Below are 20,000 nucleotides of genomic sequence, written 5' to 3'. Positions count from 1 at the left end.
TTTAAATGACAGTCTTGAGGTTAAAGATAGCCTCAGCCATTAACGCCGTCAACCCCTTGGTATTAATAATGCAGAGTGTGTCCCTGCTGTGAAGGGTGGGGTTGTCATAGCAGGGAGCTGGCATTCATAGCATCCACTGATGTCACAGACATCTTGGGGGGCATACAATATAGAATATACTTTATTGTCATTATACTTGCGTACTGCGAGATTAGGGACTCAAACTTAAGTGCTGGTAATAGAAAATAAGCATAAAGTCACAACAAGTAATAAAAAGAAATTATGTCACAATACTATACAATATACAGAATATACAACAATCACAGTATCAGACAGTAGTGGGTAGATAATTGCACTTGAAGGGTAGAAGATTGCACATGAAGTTGGGACAACATTGCATTGAATGGTTACAGTATATATTGCACAGTGTGGGAGGGGGGAGAGGGGGTGGTATTGTTAGTGCATATCAGAGTTCAAGGGGGTGATGGTGATCACAGTTAAGCGACACTAGGTCCCTACAGTAGACACTAGGGTCCCCTACAGTAGACACTAGGTCCCCTGCAGCAGACACTAGGTCCCCTACAGAGACACTAGGTCCCCTACAGTAGACACTAGGTCCCCTGCAGCAGACACTAGGTCCCTGCAGCAGACACTAGGTCCCTACAGTAGACACTAGGTCCCCTGCAGCAGACACTAGGTCCCCTACAGCAGACACTAGGTCCCTACAGTAGACACTAGGTCCTCTACAGTAGACACTAGGTCCCCTACAGTAGACACTAGGTCCCAGCAGCAGACACTAGGTCCCCTACAGCAGACACTAGGTCCCCTACAGTAGACACTAGGTCCTCTACAGCAGACACTAGGTCCCCTACAGTAGACACTAGGTCCCCTACAGCAGACACTAGGTCCCCTGCAGCAGACACTAGGTCCCTACAGCAGACACTAGGTCCCTACAGTAGACACTAGGTCCCCTACAGTAGACACTAGGTCCCCTACAGTAGACACTAGGTCCCCTGCAGCAGACACTAGGTCCTCTACAGCAGACACTAGTCCCCTACAGTAGACACTAGGTCCTCTACAGTAGCTCTGTCCAGGAGAAGAACATAGGAGCCCTGGACTTCAGCATTTCCCAAAGTCTGAGATGGGTTCACAAACTCCTCCTGGAAAGATTGATTGGCTTGACCCAATAACATGAGGTATAGTTTGAGTAGAATATTAGGATTGTAGTGGAAAAACAGGGTACATTCTGACTTGTTTTCTTTTTATTTTAAAATTCCCCCAAACCATTGCCCTAGATCAGTCTCAATGCTTTGCTACATTGTGAGACCAGCTCTCTATTTTTTGCCAGCATATTCCTCCTTCAAGGACTTAACAATAAAATGAACAGAAGGAAGTAGGCAATTTATATGCTAAATAACCATTCCAACGGCCACATATCCCAAGCCCTGCATTTGAGACTGTCTGCCCTAGATACAGATCTGAAAGAATGTATGATACTAAAGATCCAAAAAAATATTTCCTTTAGAATGCATTTACATAAAGGCATCTTTGTTTTGTTAGATGCAATATTCAGCAGAGAAATGTGAGACGGGGAGAAGATGACGTTGTGGGTCACGCACCAGATCTGAACTCGTCCGCGCATCTGCGCTGCTCCGAGCCACCAGGGACACCTCTGATGGAATCACCTGTTACTTCAGACTAGTAATCAAATCCCATAAAGAGATCTAATGAATCCATTGAAGAGCCGAACCATCCACGCACGCCCACCTACTTGCAGCCTGGTAACACGAAATGTCCTCTCCTTGGCCACAGTCAGTACAGAAGATGTTTATTTATCTGTTCATTTATTTATTCCTCTGCACATGAGACTAGCAACATGCGCGGAACAAGACAGTAAGTGCAGCAGTATGTGTAGGAGAGGCGGGAATCCTAGTGGCTTATTATACACACACCTCACCTCTTACAGTAATTTCTCAAGGAAGCAAGACAACAAATACATGAATTGTAAGTAATTTCATAATTGAGACTTGCTAGTGCTTGTTTGAGATGGGCAGAGTTGTTAACTGTATGCCAGTTTTGCATTCCATAAAGCAGCTCCTCTATAATTTGGCCATGTTATTGGTACATACAATCAATATCTAAATTTAAAAAAAGCTTTGTAATGTATTTTACTATCATGCACTTTGCTACTAAATAATCTTCCTTGCCTATATTACTACATATTATGGCTAATATATCTTTACTACTATGCACTCAAGACTGTTGCACTCAAGTTCAACACTGTTTGATGAACAATGTAACTCAGCTGAAAGAGTTGCACTCTTCCTGCTGACTTGTCGTACAGAACTTGTAAGTCGCTTTGGATAAAATCGCTTTCAGCTAAATTACTAAATGTAAATGGTGCATAAAGGAAGATGAAGATGACTGCCTGGTGGAAAATGAATGGATATTTGAATTAGTTTGGTCATAAAGGGTCATAAAGGTACAGAGGGTGCTGTAATCACAGCTGGGATGAAATCCCCTTGGCAGTCAGACTCATGAACATTAATGGCCTGCCACCTGTGTGCCATGACCCACACACCCACACAGACATAACTAACTACACACACAAACAATGTAAGCAATCTACATGAACATTGCGACAAGGCTACGCCTACACGCATACTGCACTTTGTACACACTACTTACACACTGTGATCATTGTATTACAATAAACACACACACAATACACAATACTATTTGTAAATACTATTGTATTATAATGGTAGATTATCGTAGCCACTGTAGGATAATGAACCCTTTCACTACCACACTACCAAATGGTTAACCCTTTCACTGCGACACTACAGAAGGATAACCCTTTTACTACCACACTACAGATGGTTAACCCTTTCACTACCACACTACAGACGGTTATGGTAGTGAAAGGGTTAAGGCTACTCTATTGTTGTGTCCAGCTGCAATTCATTGCCATTATATTTTATCTTTATTCTACTTTTAATCTATTTATTCATTTGTATCCTTTACTATTGCTGCTGCAAATATACTATTGTTAATATAACTGTTATTATTATTGTTGTTATTGTTGTTGTTATTACTATTATTATTATTATTATTATTATTATTATTATTATTATTAGTAGTAGTATTAACAGGTTCAGTGCCAGAGGTTGCTGTGGGCGTATGGCCGTGTGTACCAGCGCTTTGTTCAATGGGGATATATGCCGGTGTTTGCAGTGCTAAAACTATATTAAATATTATAGCTATGGATCTAATAATATAGTCGATTGAGTTTCTTCCGGTCAAGATGCAAAAAACAGATAATTTTTTCATCCATACATTTCCATTTTATACCGTGGTGAATATGAGTATAGTTTTAGAGTAATTCTGTGTAATCCCAGGAAACGCCGCCAAACAGCGTTTTACTGCATTTCACTATAAATCGTGCCTTCCTCGCCTGGATCAATAATCAATCTGAAATCAACGCTAGATTATCGGTATTATGTTTCATCATGCATGCATGAAAGGGTGGGGGGGGTTCTATGCTTCGATCGTCACCAACGGAATACGTTACACAGTACATTACAGACACACGCTCCGATCGTGGGAAAGAATTATCGGATCAACGCAAGATTGATAACATATAGCCCTTACCTTGTCTATGATGTACTGCAAAAAGAATAATCCAATTATCTGATCGCCATTCCAAGTACTGATCGTGATCGTGTACCAACGTAATCCAGCATTGAACATGAACGGGGGGGGGGTGACCCTAGTCGATGCATCCATTATAACCGCTTGCCCTGCCCGAGTAGTTAGACCCCGCCCCACGCCGCAGCTCGGCCCAGACACCAAGCCACATCGTTTCAAATGGAGTGCAATAGCGGCCGCAAGGCGTAGGCGGCGGTATTGGACGTTTGCGATCTCAGACCCATTCCCAATGATAACATCAGCTGGATGGATGAATTATGAAGGGAAATATCGAATAAAAGAAATAACGATGAAAACCCGACTTTCTCGGGTTTGGCGCCCAACGTTCGGCGAGTTTAACCCGACTTATGTTGGGTCTGGCGTCCAATGTGTTAATAATAATAATGTGCTGTAAAACTGTGCTGTGACCATAAAAGATTCTGAATCTGATTCTGATCTTGTGAATGAAAGTGCAAATATATTTAATTTATGCTAAAGATGGAAGATTGAGGCTATGGAAATTAAGTGCTGATGCGTCCTTACTGTGAGAGAGGAAGTGACTCATTTCTTTTGCACAATGTTCCACTCGCGTGTATATATTTGGCCCACAGTTTCAAATGTACTCTTGCAGAGTCAAATATACACTGTGATTTTTATAAAGAAATGTTTTGTCCCGCGGATAAGCATTCTGTTTGTTTGCCTCAAGAAGGGAAGAAGCTTAGGAATACCCTACATTCTAGTTTAGTTTACAGTGCATATCAATCAACAGTTATACATTTATAAATGAATACAAATGTAAAAAAAAATATTAATATATGACAACATTAGCAGGGTTGCTAGTTTTCAGTTGTAGTCCCTGGGCTAGATGTTTAAGCCAGAAAATAAACAGAAAAATAGAAGGACATTAAACGCTAATATAAAAACAGTTTAAAACATATTCTGTACATTCACTCATCTATAAAAAAAAAAAAACAGTGTACAGTGTACTCTGAACACAACAGCATGTAACAAATTAGCATCTGAATCAGACGAATATGACCTGAAGTGTCTCCTCCTATAACAATCTACTCAAGTTCATATAATTCAATTTGAATCTCTACAGTGGCTGATTTACATTCAAATGACTCACGGTGCGGCCAAACACACAAAGACAGTAATTGGTCTATGAATAAATCATGAATCCAGCTCTATACAGAGGGATAGATTCACAACAGATCATGGGGTCAGGACCCAAATAGGTCACAGGCTTCTTTTCTGCTGGGTCGCCGCATGACTAGTGTGTGTGTTTTACAAGCCAGGGGGAACCTCATTACCTAATTTGGGTCACCGATTGGGAAAGTTACAGAACTTCTGTTGTGAAGTAATGAGTGAGCATTATTCACATCTATTTCAGAGGGGATACATCATTTGTACACTCGGTTGCCTGGCTGCATCCAGACTCTGAATCACCAATTACGATTCACTATAGTGTGAACTACTTTCAAATTATTATTGTATGATTGATTTGAATAATGAAGTGAAACAGTATGTAAAAGAGAGAATGTAATCACTTGTCTGTTTATGTGCCTCTGTCTCAGGGCCGGACCTAGCACATTTGGCGCCCTAGGCAAGCTCTACCCACTGCGCCCCCCCCCCCCCCCCCTCATTTTCCCTTATGTTAGATTTCTTTTTTAAATGTTAAAATATTGGTTGCAGATATAGAGGGGGAGCAAAAACTGTGTTCAGCAAAAATAATAATAATAAAACATATATATATATATATATATATATATATATATATATATATATATATATATATATATATATATATATATATATATATATATATATATATATTTTTTTTTTTTTTGCTGGGTGCAGTTTTGGCTCTGGGGGCGCTCTAGCCAACCGCCTATGTTGCCTATAGGAAGCTCCGCCCTGCACAGTCTGTCTGTCTGCCTGTAACCGCATGATAAATCACACATTTCCTATCTGATTTGGCTTAAACTTGGTGGTGACAGAAAGTAATAGTTTAGGTTGGAAACCCATGTCTACAGTATATTCCGGTGATCCATCTACTAGCATGCACTCAAGACTGTAGCACCCAAGTTTCAACACTGTTTGACGAACATTTGTTACTCCGCTGAAAGAGTTGCACCCTTCCTGCTGATCTGTTGTGCAGAACTTGTAAGTCGCTTTGAATAAAAGCGTTCAGCTAAATTATTAAATGTTTATGTGAATGTACTAGCTACCTTTCTCCACACAGTGGGTCTGAGTCATTAAACTCTGTCACATGAAGCTACTAGCTACCTCTCTGCAACACAGGGGGGTCTGGGTCACTTAAACTGTCCTAATAACATGAAGCTACTAGCTACATTTCTCCAACACAGCAGGCCTGAGTCATTAAACTGTCCTAGTATGAAGTTACTAGCTACATTTCTCCAACACAGGGGGTCTGAGTCATTTAAACTGTCCTAGTATGAAGTTACTAGCTACATTTCTCCAACACAGGGGGTCTGAGTCATTTAAACTGTCCTATAGCATGATACTAGTGTAACCAAGTAGTTTTGAACCTGGGACCATAGGATCCACAGTGGCTGCACTAACCAGCTGAGCTAAAGGGCAGACCTGTTAGCAGGTGCTGGTTGACTGCGACTGACTCGTTAGTAGTTTACACTAGCTACCTCCCTCCAATACAGGGGCCCCAGTCATTAAACATCACAAGAAAGCCAGGTGATATTGTAACAGCAAGCACATTGTGCTTTTTGAGCACTTTGGGATCCCAGCGAACAAAAAGTGCATTACAAATCCAATCTATTATTATTATTATTATTATTGTGTGTGTGTGTGTGTGTGTGTGTGTGTGTGTGTGTGTGTGTGTGTGTGTGTGTGTGTGTGTGTGTGTGTGTGTGTGTGTGTGTGTGTGTGTGTGTGTGTGTGTGTGTGTGTGTGTGTGTGTGTGTGTGCGTGTGTGCGCGTGTCTGTGTGCGTGTGTGTGTGTGTGTGTGCGTGTGTGCGCGTGTCTGTGTGTGTGTGTGTGTGTGTGTGTGTCACGTGTTTGTGTGTGCAGAGCAGCCGCAAGGGGCGTGCGAGAGGTGCGGTCGCACAGGGCCTCGCACCTAAAATAAATAGGAATGTTAACAATCACTTTCTTTTTTTATCCACTTTTTCTCCTTATTTAAAATTTTTCTCCCATCCCAATTTCGTATTGCCAATTCTCCCCTCCCCTGTCTTGAACGTTGCTAGACTATGCCCCCACTGGTCGGTTGTAGTGAGGATAGAAGCCTTGCATCATGTGTCCCCCCCGGTACACGAGGAGGCAGCCTGTGCATCTTTTCACCAGACAGCGCAGACTCTCAGTGGGGAGGAGTAACGCGTGGGAGGCTCACACTGCCCCCGATACTTCCTGTCTCTGCTGTGCAGGTGTCACCCAACCGACCTGTAGAGTCGCTGTCCACAACGTCCAATCCACACCCATCGACTTCCACCCGCTACCTCTGCCAATTGAGATAGTATGACGACTGGCCCAAGCTGCAGGCAATGCTGACACCGGGATTCGAGACCGGAGTCTCTTGCATTGGTGACGAGCGCAATCTCCGCTACGCCACCCAGCTGCCCGTTAACAATCACAGACCTAAAATCTAGTTTTGCTTACATGCTTATATATTTCACATAGACACATTTGTAGAATAGTAATATGCATATAAACTGCCTCACTATATGCGACAGCGTGACTGCGTCATCTATCAAGCGCATTGGCACATCATGGGGTGGTGGTCAGGTGTAAGGTGGATGGTGTGTGTGGCAGAGTGGTGGTAATTAGAATTTTGAAACACAATGTCGACAGGAGATAAATGGAGGACATTTGACTCAGGGAATGAACAAAGAAAAAAAGCAAAGAAAAAAGAAGTGTTCAATACCTCGCTGAGAGGTTAATTTGATAAATGCATCACAAAAATCAACGACTGACCGCGTCAGAAGCAGCCACGGGGCCTCGCGTCGGGACATTGACCCGAAAATTATGTTTTGGAGGCAGGGGAAGCTAGCAGCACCGGTGGCAGCAGCACAAGCAGGGCTGCCCAGTGCCCAGTCAACTAACAAGAGTAACGAAGTTAACGACAACCGCAACAGCGCAGATGGACAAAGAAAGGGATGGATTTATCAAGCTAGCTGGAAAGTAAAATTCCCGTGGATAGCCTATGAAGCAACAAAAAACAAGGTGTTTTGTGAATTTTGCACTACTACAATTTTGCCGCTTCTATGTCTGCTGGTAAACAAAAGCAGATGGCTGATGCGAGAATAGCTTTGTTGGATATTCTATCCTCTATCCAATATCTTTCGTGTCAGGGATTAGCCATTAGAGGAAAACAGACGAGGAAAGAAAGAAGAAAGAAAGAAAGAAGGAAAGAAAGAAAGAAGAAAGAAAGAAAGAAAGAAAGAAAGAAAGAAAGAAAGAAAGAAAGAAAGAAAGAAAGAAAGAAAGAAAGAAATCATCCTTGTTCCTGTTCACACTACTGTGTACAGTGTGCTTTACTGCTTTGGCAATACTGTACTTGATTATCATCACAAAGCCTCTTTGAATTGAATTGGATTTAATTGAAAGGGAGAAAAATAACTATAGAAACAGTGAGGGAAAGATAGAGAGAGAGAGAGAGAGAGAGAGAGAGAGAGAGAGAGAGAGAGAGAGAAAGACAGAGAGAGAGAGAGAGAGAGAGAGAGAGAGAGAGAGAGAGAGAGAGAGAGAGAGAGAGAGAGAGAGAGAGCAGACAGACAGACAGACAGAGGGGCCTCTCTCTCTCTCCATTTCCATCTTTCCCACCTCCTCTCTCTCTCCCTTTTCCTCTCCCTTATCCTCCAACTAGGGATGCACCGAATATTCGGCCACCGAAAATTATTGTCCGAAAATGGTTTTAGCACCGAAAATATATCACAGAATGTCAAAGAACAGGGTTACGTAACGTTCGTGTAACCTAAAGTGTTGTTGTGATGACGTAATCAAAACGCGGCTACAGACTTTGTGCAACGTGTAACGTGAGCAGCTTGCAGCTCTTCCTGCGTTCTACAACCTGTGATAACTAACTCCTCTTGGGAATCACGCTGTTTCTATGAAAGTCCGCGAGCAACGCATCCAATAAATGCGTCTTTAACATGCTTTATATCCTCGCCATTACTATATGCCCGTTGTGGTTAAAACCTTTTAAACTAACGTTAGCGTTAAGCTAGCTAACAACGCTTCCGGTCCTCTTTCACTCGTCTCTCGTAACCTACGTCATCCCCCGCTAAGAGTCACGGGAGATGTAGTAAATACAACAGTCCTTCCATAATTCCATGAATTATGACAGTAGCCACTACAGTAACATCATTAAGTCTGTTATAAGCTATTCTCCCTCTCGTGTGCGTGTCTTTATGCAGATCTGTATGCAGTTTTAAAGCACCTTGGCTTTGTTCTGAATCCACTTTGTTGTAGTTATCCTACAGAGAAAAGAAAATGCACTTGACTTTAATGCACATTTTGTTGTATGCAAAGAGAAAATGTTTAAATTGTACAATCTTTCAGCAGTCAGTCTGGAATTAATGTATGCATTCAAAAGTGCTGAATAAATGTTTTATGGGCCCATAATAGTGATTATTAATATTATTTAAGTTAAGTTTTGCCATAATCATGTCTTTTGCCATAATCAGGTAGCAAAATCATTTTCGGCCTTTCGGCATTCGATTTTCGGCCAAGAATTTCCCATTCGGTGCATCCCTACCTCCAACCTAACAAGGCCACTGGCCATGACAACTTCCCCTCCAAATTCTTCAGAGACTCAGCAGCCGCCATCACCTCAGTCATCACACACATAATAAACCTCTCCATAAAACAGGGACACGTCCCCAAGGACTTCAAAATTGCGAGAGTGACCCCCCTGCACAAAAAGGGCAGCAAATTAGACCCAGGCAACTACCGCCCTGTTTCTATTCTTACCTCCATCTCAAAAGTCATGGAAAAAATTGTCTACGAGCAGGTCCAAAAGTACCTAGCGGACAAAAATCTAATCTACGAATTCCAATCTGGCTTCAGAACATCCCACTCCACTGACACATGCCTTCTCTATTTGAACGACCACATCAAACAAGAGGTGGACGCGGGCAAATACTGCGGCATGGTCATGCTGGACCTACAAAAGGCCTTCGACACTGTCAATCACTCCATTCTGATTGACAAGCTAAAATCAATTGGTTTTGATAGTTTATCAGTGAGCTGGATGCAATCCTACCTTGAGGGGAGCGAACAGATGGTGGAGGTAAACGGTACTCTAACCCCCCCCTCACAGTGAGCTGTGGTGTTCCACAAGGAAGCATACTAGGACCGCTACTGTTCCTAATTTATGCAAATCACATGTCGTCAGCTTGTGACTGCAACTTGTTCTTGTTCGTGGACGACTCAGCCCTGCTGGTCTCTGACAAGAACAAGTTACAGGTTGAAAAAACCCTCAGCTCAGAACTCGGCAGAATCTGCACCTGGCTCGCTGATAACAAACTATCATTACATCTGGGTAAAACAGAGTCCATTCTCTTCGGATCAAATAACAAACTCATCAAGTCCGATGGCTTCTCAGTTACAGTGGGTGACAGTATTGTCACAAGGAAAGATGAAATTACATACCTAGGTTCTATCCTAGAGGCAAATCTTTCCTGTGACAAAATGGCATCCAATGTAATAAAAAAAGTCAACCAACGAACTAGATTCTTGTACCGGATCTCTTCTCTGGTAAACAAGACTCTGGCAGGAGCACTCATTCAAGGGTACTACGACTATGCTTGCACCTCATGGTACCAAAGCACCTCAAAGGCGCTAAAAACAAGACTACAAACATCACAAAACAAACTGGTCAGACTACTACTTGACCTTACTCCTAGAACCCACCTCACCCCTGCCCACTTTGACTACCTAGGATGGCTTAGAGTAGACGACAGAGTACAGCAACTTGCAATGGGCCTGGTCTACAAGATACACTATACGACTAAGGTACCCATGTACATGTCAAAATACTTCCCAAAGGTCAGTGAATACCACGATCACAACACCAGGGGGAGCTGAACAAATCATGTTAAACCCAGATTCGGCTCAAACAAGGGACTAAACACGTTCCGCAATTATGCCACATCAATGTGGAACGCCCTACCCAAAGCTGTAAAGGAATGTGAATCCCTACCCACATTCAAAACCGCTCTTAAAGAGCACCTACGGGAGGTTGCAATTCGAAACTGGCCACCGTAAATGTCCAAACCCCCCCGCCCCCACCCCCTCCTAATAGACAGTCTCCTCCCCACCGTATGTATATATTCTCTCCCCACCGTATGTATATTTCTCTACCACCCACCCACCCACCCTTTCCTAATGTACAGTCTCCTCCCCACCGTATGTATATATTCTCTCCCCACCGTATGTATATTTCTCTCCCACCCACCCACCCCCTCCTAATGTACAGTCTCCTCCCCATCATATGTATATATTCTCTGTTAGGATCTATGGGTAACAGTACTGTATATTTGCATATCGTATAGGTCACAAATGTAACAGTACTATATACCTGTATGTCATGTATGTCCCTATGCCATAAATGTCATGATGTCATATGTTGTGTATGTCATAAATGTCACTATGAATTGAAAATGGGGGACCCTGATATAAACAAGACAAACGTCTTTCTCTGGTCTGCATCCCCTTAACAATTGTGTGTATTGAGCCGTACTGTATTGTACCCATTCTGCAATCTGTTAAATAAAGTTTTTCATTCATTCATTCATTCATTCATTCATTCATTCATTCATTCATTCATTCATTCATTCATTCATTCATTCATTCATTCATTCATTCAATCCTTCATTCATTAATTCTCTATTTTTCTTTCTCTCTCTCAGCACTCTCTCTACCTATCTGTTTCTCTCGCTCAGCTCTCTCCACCCCTATCTCTCTCTCTCTCTCTCTCTCTCTCTCTCTCTCTCTCTCTCTCTCTCTCTCTCTCTCTCTCTCTCTCTCTCTCTCTTAGAATAGGACTTATAACTCATATTGGCCCTTATAGCCTGGGGGTATCATTTGGCTGTCATTTCAAAGATTTCTCTTTTACCCACATTACATTTTTGGTGAGTGAGGGGGCAATTATAAAGCATCCCAGAGTGAAGCAAGGACACATGTAGTGTCATATAGATGTGAAGTGAGCTGCAGTCTGTGTTGTACTAACCATGTGTCTTGCACACTGCGCCTGGTTCACGAAAACCAGATCAAAGTGTCAAACTAGGCGTTGAAGATCAAATATGAATGCAGATTTAGCAACTGCACAGCCCAGGGCTCGAACTGAACGGCATCCCGACGTCCAGGGGCCGTAAAAATAATTTGACGTTGGTCGTTCAGGGACGATAAGAGCAAATTAAGCCTATTGTTGGTGAGCCTGTGGTTTGCTGTCGTTAAGCAAACTTACACTGAGAGCAGGACATGCATAAAAAACTAATGAATTGATCAATTAAGTGATTTGCAAACTTTTCTTCATCACTGAGGCTCATAGACATGATGCCAGTTCAGAATTTGCCAGCAGTAGAGTAACGTTAATGACCTGCGGACCTCTGGGCAACAGCACCTGCTGTCAGAGCTGAGAGGCGCGCTGCAGGATGAGCCTCTTGATAAGCTACTGCGGTAAAATTATAGCAAAATTATATTTACAAGATAGCCAACGTTTGTTATAAGGTTTTTATTGCTAATTGACTAGATAGTCTGATAGTCATTTAAGTGGGCTTACGTTAGCGTTAAGCTAGCAATAATGTTACCAATAGGGAACTGTGTGTCTGTGTGTGTGTGTGTGTGTGTGTGTGCGTGCGTGCGTGCGTGCGTGCGTGCGTGCGTGCGTGCGGGTGTGTGTGTGTGTGTGTGTGTGTGTGTGTGTGTGTGTGTGTGTGTGTGTGTGTGTGTGTGTGTGTGTGTGTGTGTGTGTGCGCGTGCGTGCGTGCGTGCGTCCGCGTGTGTTTGTCTGTGCTTCGATCCATCAAGCTAGGATAGAGGTAACGTTATAGGTATAACATTAGTGGATTCGCAGGTCTAAAACGCTGCTATATCACATCATAAAGTCCTTGTAGCAGAGTTTTTCAGTGAATAAGTGTGGGGGCGGGGTAGCGCTCATCCACGCTCTGATTGGCAGAAGGCGGCAAGTGAGTGACACGTGGTAAGTTGTATGTCTGATTATTCCTCAGTCACAACGGAACGATAAGATTCAGGGGGGGGAAAGGTGAAATGTCCCTTTAACTGTTAAGTGTCAACAAAGAGTGTGGCTCTAGGCCGGTCCCTCCACGGGTCCAACTACACTGAGGAATGGCAGGGAAATGACCAAAGCATGGAGCTCCCACTGAGAGGCAGTCTGTGGCTGTGGCTGAACTCTCTCTCACACACACACACACACACACACACACACACACACACACACACACACACACACACACACACACACACACACACACACACACACACACACACACACACACACACACACACACACACACACACACACACACACACACACACACACACACATACTCCCCCCCCCCCACACACACACACACACACACACATACTCCCACACACACACATACTCCCACACACACACACACACACACACACACACACACACACACACACACACACACACACACACACACACACACACACATGACTACTGAAACTGAATGTGAAATATGGGGACATTACATAGACTTACATCCTGTAACCGGAGACTTTTTTCACATAAACACGGTAGGTACACACACAAATACACAGACACCAACATGCACATATTTACATGGATGTACAGTACATGCACACACGTATGCACAAACACACCTGCGTTGTGTGGCAGAAAAACACACATAAAGATGCACACGCGCATCCCAGTACACACTATGCACACACCCTCACAAACACACACAGACAAACACACACACACACATGTGCAGGCACACACTGTCAAACACCAACAAATACTAACACACACAGTCTCTCCCCAGTCACTTTGTTGCGATATCACATTGTGCCTCTATTGTACAACGACAATAAGGCTGGGCTCAGTAGAATACAGTGATCTATCTCAAGAAACACACATACACTCATCCACTCATCCACCCATACACACACACACACACACACACACACACACACACACACACACACACACACACACACACACACACACACACACACACACACACACACACACACACACACACACACACACACACACACACACACACACACACACACACACACACACACACACACACACACACAAACACACCTGACTACTGGTCTCTCTACAGTATATTCCGACTTCATTAGAATACTCCCACCTGAGAGAATTCTGCAGAGGGTGTCTCTCTCTTCTCTCTATTTCTCTCTGCGTAATTTCTTTCTGCGTAATTTCTCTCTATCTTATCTAGGTCAGGATTCTGTCGCTGCAGTCTTATCGTTTTCTACTTCTGGGAACCTCTGTGATGTTGTTTGGCTTATGTAAGAACCCGTAATCAATCCGGATTCATGGTTTTCCAGTTTCTTTGACTGCCATAAGTAAAGGGAGAATGTGGCTTAGAAAAAATAAAAACTACTTTCACAAGAATTTCACCCCGAGTTTATATATAGGAAGGTTTTATGTCATTTCTATATGGGAACACTACGATGACATCAGATGGTGAGGAAGGGAAGCTGCTCCCTGGCTTTTCACTAGTGTCAGAGCACATGCACAGCCGTTGACTAGGAGTACGTGTGGAAAGATCTGGCGTTCTAGAACATAGAGTATGTGTGGAAAGATCTGGCGTTCTAGAACATAGATCTCTCTCTCTCTCTCTCTCTCTCTCTCTCTCTCTCTCTCTCTCTCTCTCTCTCTCTCTCTCTCTCTCTCTCTCTCTCTCTCTCTCTCTCTCTCTCTCTCTCTCTCTCTCTCTCTCTCTCTTCTATTTAACAGTGCAACAGTGGCTCAGGAGGTAGAGTGGTCGTCTCGTAATCGGAAGGTTCCCGGTTCGATTCCGGGCAGCGTGTCAAAGTGTCCTTGAGCAAGACACTTAACCCCTAACTGCTCCAGATGAGCAGGTTGGCACCTTGCAAGGTTGCCTCCGCTGTTGGTGTGTGAGGCTGCTAAACGAACAATAAACACTATGCAACAACCATCAAATGCACACAGCACACACACCCACATGCACACACTCACTTAAACAAACAACACACTGCAGCACCCACTCTCCACACTTTAGATCACACAAACACACTTTATATTTATTGATAAAGGATTTGCACTACAACTCGTACACCTACTGTAAATTGTACCTAAATTGCACCTCATCCTATTTCTGCCTTGCACTATATAGTATTGTATATTAGTACACTACACAGTATTGTATATTATATGGTAACTCAGTTACGTCTATTCTGCATCGAACATTGTACATATGTCTATACTGAACACTGTGACCTCATTTTTCTACTTCTAATTTACATGCTATACTATGTTATTTTATTTCATACTTATCTTGTCTTGCACAGTCTCTGGAGCGTAACAGTAAGAAGCATTTTGTATAAAAGTATTCTGTACTTCTGTATGACAACTATTAAAGAAACTTGAAACTTGAGTGAATGGGTGAATGTGAGGAACAAAACATTTGAAAGAGCTTTGGATAAAAGCTGCTATATTAATGCACCATTTACCATTTCTATTCTCTCTCTCATCTTTCCTCTCTCTCTCTTCACTGTGTAGGCCCAGACGCCCTCCTATCCGGACCTATAACCGATAAATTATTGAGAATGAATACATTTTGATTAATACATTTCTATTCACTTTAAGGACCGGCCACGTATATACGTATTTCGGTGCCATGCGTTGTGGACCAGAGCCACGAGTTAACTCGTGGCGAGTTATTATTGTTTTATTCCATATTTATAACGCTATTAACGTCCGTGATCAAGATGCATGACCTACCCACATATTTGATTTTCGAAACATGCAATAACGGCCAGATCCACTTAGGGGCGCCATTGCTCCACTGCAGTATCATTGAGGGCATTTGAAAAAATAATTCTTTTCACTGTATGTGGGCATTTCATATGAGCCTCGGTTCCAAACGAAGACCCTCCATCTTTGATCCCGTTACTGATCGCAGATTTCAGCCTGGAATAATGGGATTTATGATTAGCCAATGGACATATCGATCTACCAGATTCAGATGACTAATGACGAAATGCTGCCGGCGATCACATGGCCTGACGGTAGGATACTATTCCCCCAAATTACAGCTGGATTGGACATTGTTTTAAAACCTAACGTGATCGATCACTGACATTGGCTACCTGAACGCACACTGTATTGCTAATCAATAATACTAATCAGCGTTCCCCGCCGCCCCCATTTCATCCATAGATGCTCTGTAATAGTCCGGATGCTACGCAGTTTGTTTTATTTCATTCGTATACATACAGCAGAAATGGCGTTTGATATAACGGCGCCAACGTTTAGCCTATTATCTAGCTTCCTGGAAAAAAGACAAGACGAAAAGCGCGATAAACCTTATATTCACGATGCTATAAAATGACAACCAACCGATGGATTTTTATTTTCTTTAAGCCATTATGAAGGCACGGTTTATGCACTCAAGTGACAATGAGAATGGACAGATAGCAATACTATAAATTATTTATATAGCTCTTAGAAAGTACATCGGTTTGTAAACAAACCTCTGTCCTCTGAGGCATAAATCGCCGCAAGACTGTGGTCGCCAAAGCAACACAGCTTTTCTAGCCTTTTTTTACAACGCTGGTTTAGCGTCCGAGGAAACTCACAGACCGCATGTGTTGGTTGTAAACCATTTAATTAGCTCCTCGGCCCAATCAAATCTGTGCATTCCGGGCGATAAGCATTGCGACTCCAGTCAGTGTGAGGTACACACACACAGGGGAGAGATCAGAGACTAACAGTCGGAGAAAAGTAATTTCACATGGCGTGAAGAGAAAGGTAGATGGAGAAAACAGCTTTTAATCAAGAATGGACAGACTCTCTTACATAATAATAAAATAATAATAATAATAATAATAATAATAATAATAATAATAATAATAATAATAATAATAATAATAATAATAATAATAATAATAATAATAATAATAATAATAATAATAATAATAATAATAATAATAATAATAATAATAATAATAATAATAATAATAATAATAATAATAATAATAATAATAATAATAATAATAATAATAATAATAATAATAATAATAATAATAATAATAATAATAATAATAATAATAATAATAATAATTATTATTATTATTATTATTATTATTAATGTTGTCTTGAATTTATATAACGCCTTTCATTTTACATTAACATCTATCAGCTGAGTAACAATGTTCATCAAAATGTTCAGACTTCAGTGCTACAGTGTTGAGTTTCACACAGCCAAGGCACTTAATGTTCATGTTCATGTTCATTCTTCCCACTGGCAGCTCAAAACCAGCATGTCTCTCATATGTTCCGAGACCGTGGCGATTATTATTACAATATGATCGATCCACCAGAAGTTCCAGAACCCTACACATTCTCATTCACTGCCCGACAACGTGCTAACGAACGTTCCCTGTTGTCCACACTATGATGAGCATAATCGTTCCAGGTTCCACCTAAAAGCACCTACACACCGTTCCAGTGCAGTCCTGGCAGGACAAGCCAGAGCTAAGTTCACCCCCCCCCCCTTCCATTAATAAGAGAAAGTGGGGGAGTTTGATTGATTTATTCAGATTGCAGAATGGGTACAATACAGTACAGCTCAATACTAACAACTGCTAAGAGGATGAAGATCATAAAAAGGTGTTTGTCTTGTTTACATAAGGGTCCTCCATTTTCAATTCATCAAGACACTTATGACATACAAGACATACAAATATACGGTACTGTGTAAGAAAAAGAGATCATACAAAAATATACATCCGAAAGGGAAGAAACTGTACATTGGAAGGGGTGGGGGGGGGGGGGGGGGTGAGATATAGTGGGGAAGAGAGAGAAAAGGAGGCGTTGAAGCTGTTCAATTGTTGCGTTGAGATTGTTTATTATAACATTAGTTGAGACTGGTAACAATTTCACTACCACACTATAGAAGGTTAAGGTAGTGAAAGGGTTCAAATGTGAAATGGAGTTAACAAAACAAAAAGAAAAGTGGAAACTCAAGCTACACCTTTTATAATTGTTTCTAAAATTAGACAGTTTACTTTAAGATGCATTTTTCTCTGTTATGTATTTCATTTAAAAATGCAGCCCTTTTTTACTTAAATGAGAAAAGGACATTTATTATTATCACAGATAGTCGCTTCAGTTCAATGTGAAAACCGACAATAAATATTGTTGAACTATTATTGAATTGTACTTTCTTTATTTGATATGACGATCAGTCGCCGACTACACGCAGACGTTAATAACAACCACTAGGCTGCTTCAAAATGTATGTCACTGAATCATAACGCAAGTGACATATGACATTATGATGTTCTGGACCTTCGCTTGAGGAGGTTTTCTCTAACTGGAACTCTTTGAATTGTAATTTAATACCCCTACAATAGGGGCACATGCTAGTATGTAAGCTCTATCTTTGATTGAATACCTAGTATGATAAGATAAGATAAGATAAGATATTCCTTTATTGATCCCCTTGGGGAAATCAGGCATCATAGCAGCATGGGGGAAGGGGGGGGGGGTACAGGTAGTAAAAACAACACAAGCAGTGTAAACAAATAGGTCAAAATGTAAGCTCTATCTTTGATTGAATACCTAGTATGTAAGCTCTATCTTTGATTGTATACCTTGTATGTAAGCTCTATCTTTGATTGAATACCTAGTATGTAAGCTCTATCTTTTTCACACATACTCATTTGTTTCCTTTTCAGTCATAATTTACATTACTGTATATTAGGGATGCTCGATGTGGCTTTTTTACCGATACCGATATTGTCCAACTCTTATTTCCGATACCGATATCAACCGATACCGATATATGCAGGGTCCCCTACCCCAAAAATGGAATAATTTCAGGTAATTAACATTACATATCTCTTGTTGTGGAATTAACACAACATTATGCATACTTTTGACAATAAATAAAATCAGAATTTGTTCTTACTTGCTTGCCTGGGTAAATAAAGGTTATAGATATGAAAAAAAAAAAAAAAACGATACAGATATTTTCCGATATCACATTTGCCGATATCGGCCGATAATATCGGTAGGCCGATAATATCGAACATCCCTACTGTAGCCTATATAATATATATCATATCACTGTTGAGAGGTACGCTTTGCATTAAAATATGCCTAATCAGTTTTACTCTACAACATTTGAGAATGAATGGGCTGCTGGTGCTGGATAGATGATTGGAGACTTGTGAGCCTGATGTGTTCTGAGACCCACAGAACGTATGCAGGCTAACGCTCCCTCTTCAGCCGGGGGGGACCCGGTAGGAATCACACTCCTAACCACGGCGACAGAGCAAGCAGATGACTTATTCCTCTCTGTCCGCCAGCCAGAGTGGTTGGTGGTTTGGTTTTGCAAACTTGCACCAGCGGCTTTTTCCCTGCAGCCACATTGGTTTAGACAAGAACCCACCAGTGATGGCTGGCTACCTGCCTACGTGACTGAGTGGGCAAGTATATCATCCACCGGCCAAATATACCAGCCTCGGGTTGGTGGTGGCTGGTATAGGAATGTTCCACCCGGCATACAGTGTTGGTGCCTTGCTCTATGGTACACCGGTGTCGGGGGGGACTGCATGCCGTTTTGAAGGGCAGGGGCTCGAGCAACAAAAGCGGGAGTTGTGAGGAGAGTCAAATCTCTGCCTTTATGGAAAAAATGCATCAGTAAAACACTGTCTAAGACTAAGAGTGAGAGCACTTCCTTTATGGCGGGGCAAGAGGGCAGAGGGGTTCAAGACCCATTTAGTCTCTATCTGTGGCTGACCAGCATACATGTATATACCCATGACTACAATACTACTACTGTATGACAAACACTGAGTTTCTTTGAATATGGAACCGGCGCAAAAGAGACAACGTGCAGAAGAGAGGGTGGTGGGGGTAGAGAAATAAGTGGGAATGAGAGACACGCACCTTATTAGAGAGAGAGAGAGAGAGAGAGAGAGAGAGAGAGAGAGAGAGAGAGAGAGAGAGAGAGAGAGAGAGAGAGAGAGAGAGAGAGAGAGAGAGAGAGAGGAGAGAGTATAGAGAAGAGGAGGGAGAGAAAAGTGACCAAGAGAATGTCTACCAGAGTAA

The 20,000-nt window shown here is 42.0% G+C and overlaps 1 protein-coding gene across 1 annotated transcript in view; it reads right to left on the bottom strand.

Moving 5' to 3' along the window:
- sema3h (sema domain, immunoglobulin domain (Ig), short basic domain, secreted, (semaphorin) 3H) overlaps positions 1–20,000 on the bottom strand; it is a gene marked incomplete at its 5' end in the record, with an annotated part of 66,140 nt that overhangs the window by 45,288 nt on the left and 852 nt on the right. The window lies entirely within an intron of this gene.

This window comes from Notolepis coatsorum (genome assembly GCF_963971535.1).
Source record: "Notolepis coatsorum genome assembly, chromosome: 17".
Taxonomy (NCBI): Eukaryota; Metazoa; Chordata; class Actinopteri; order Aulopiformes; family Paralepididae; genus Notolepis; species Notolepis coatsorum.
Note: the sequence above shows the minus strand (reverse complement) of the source record. Positions and strands in the feature narration are given on the sequence as shown.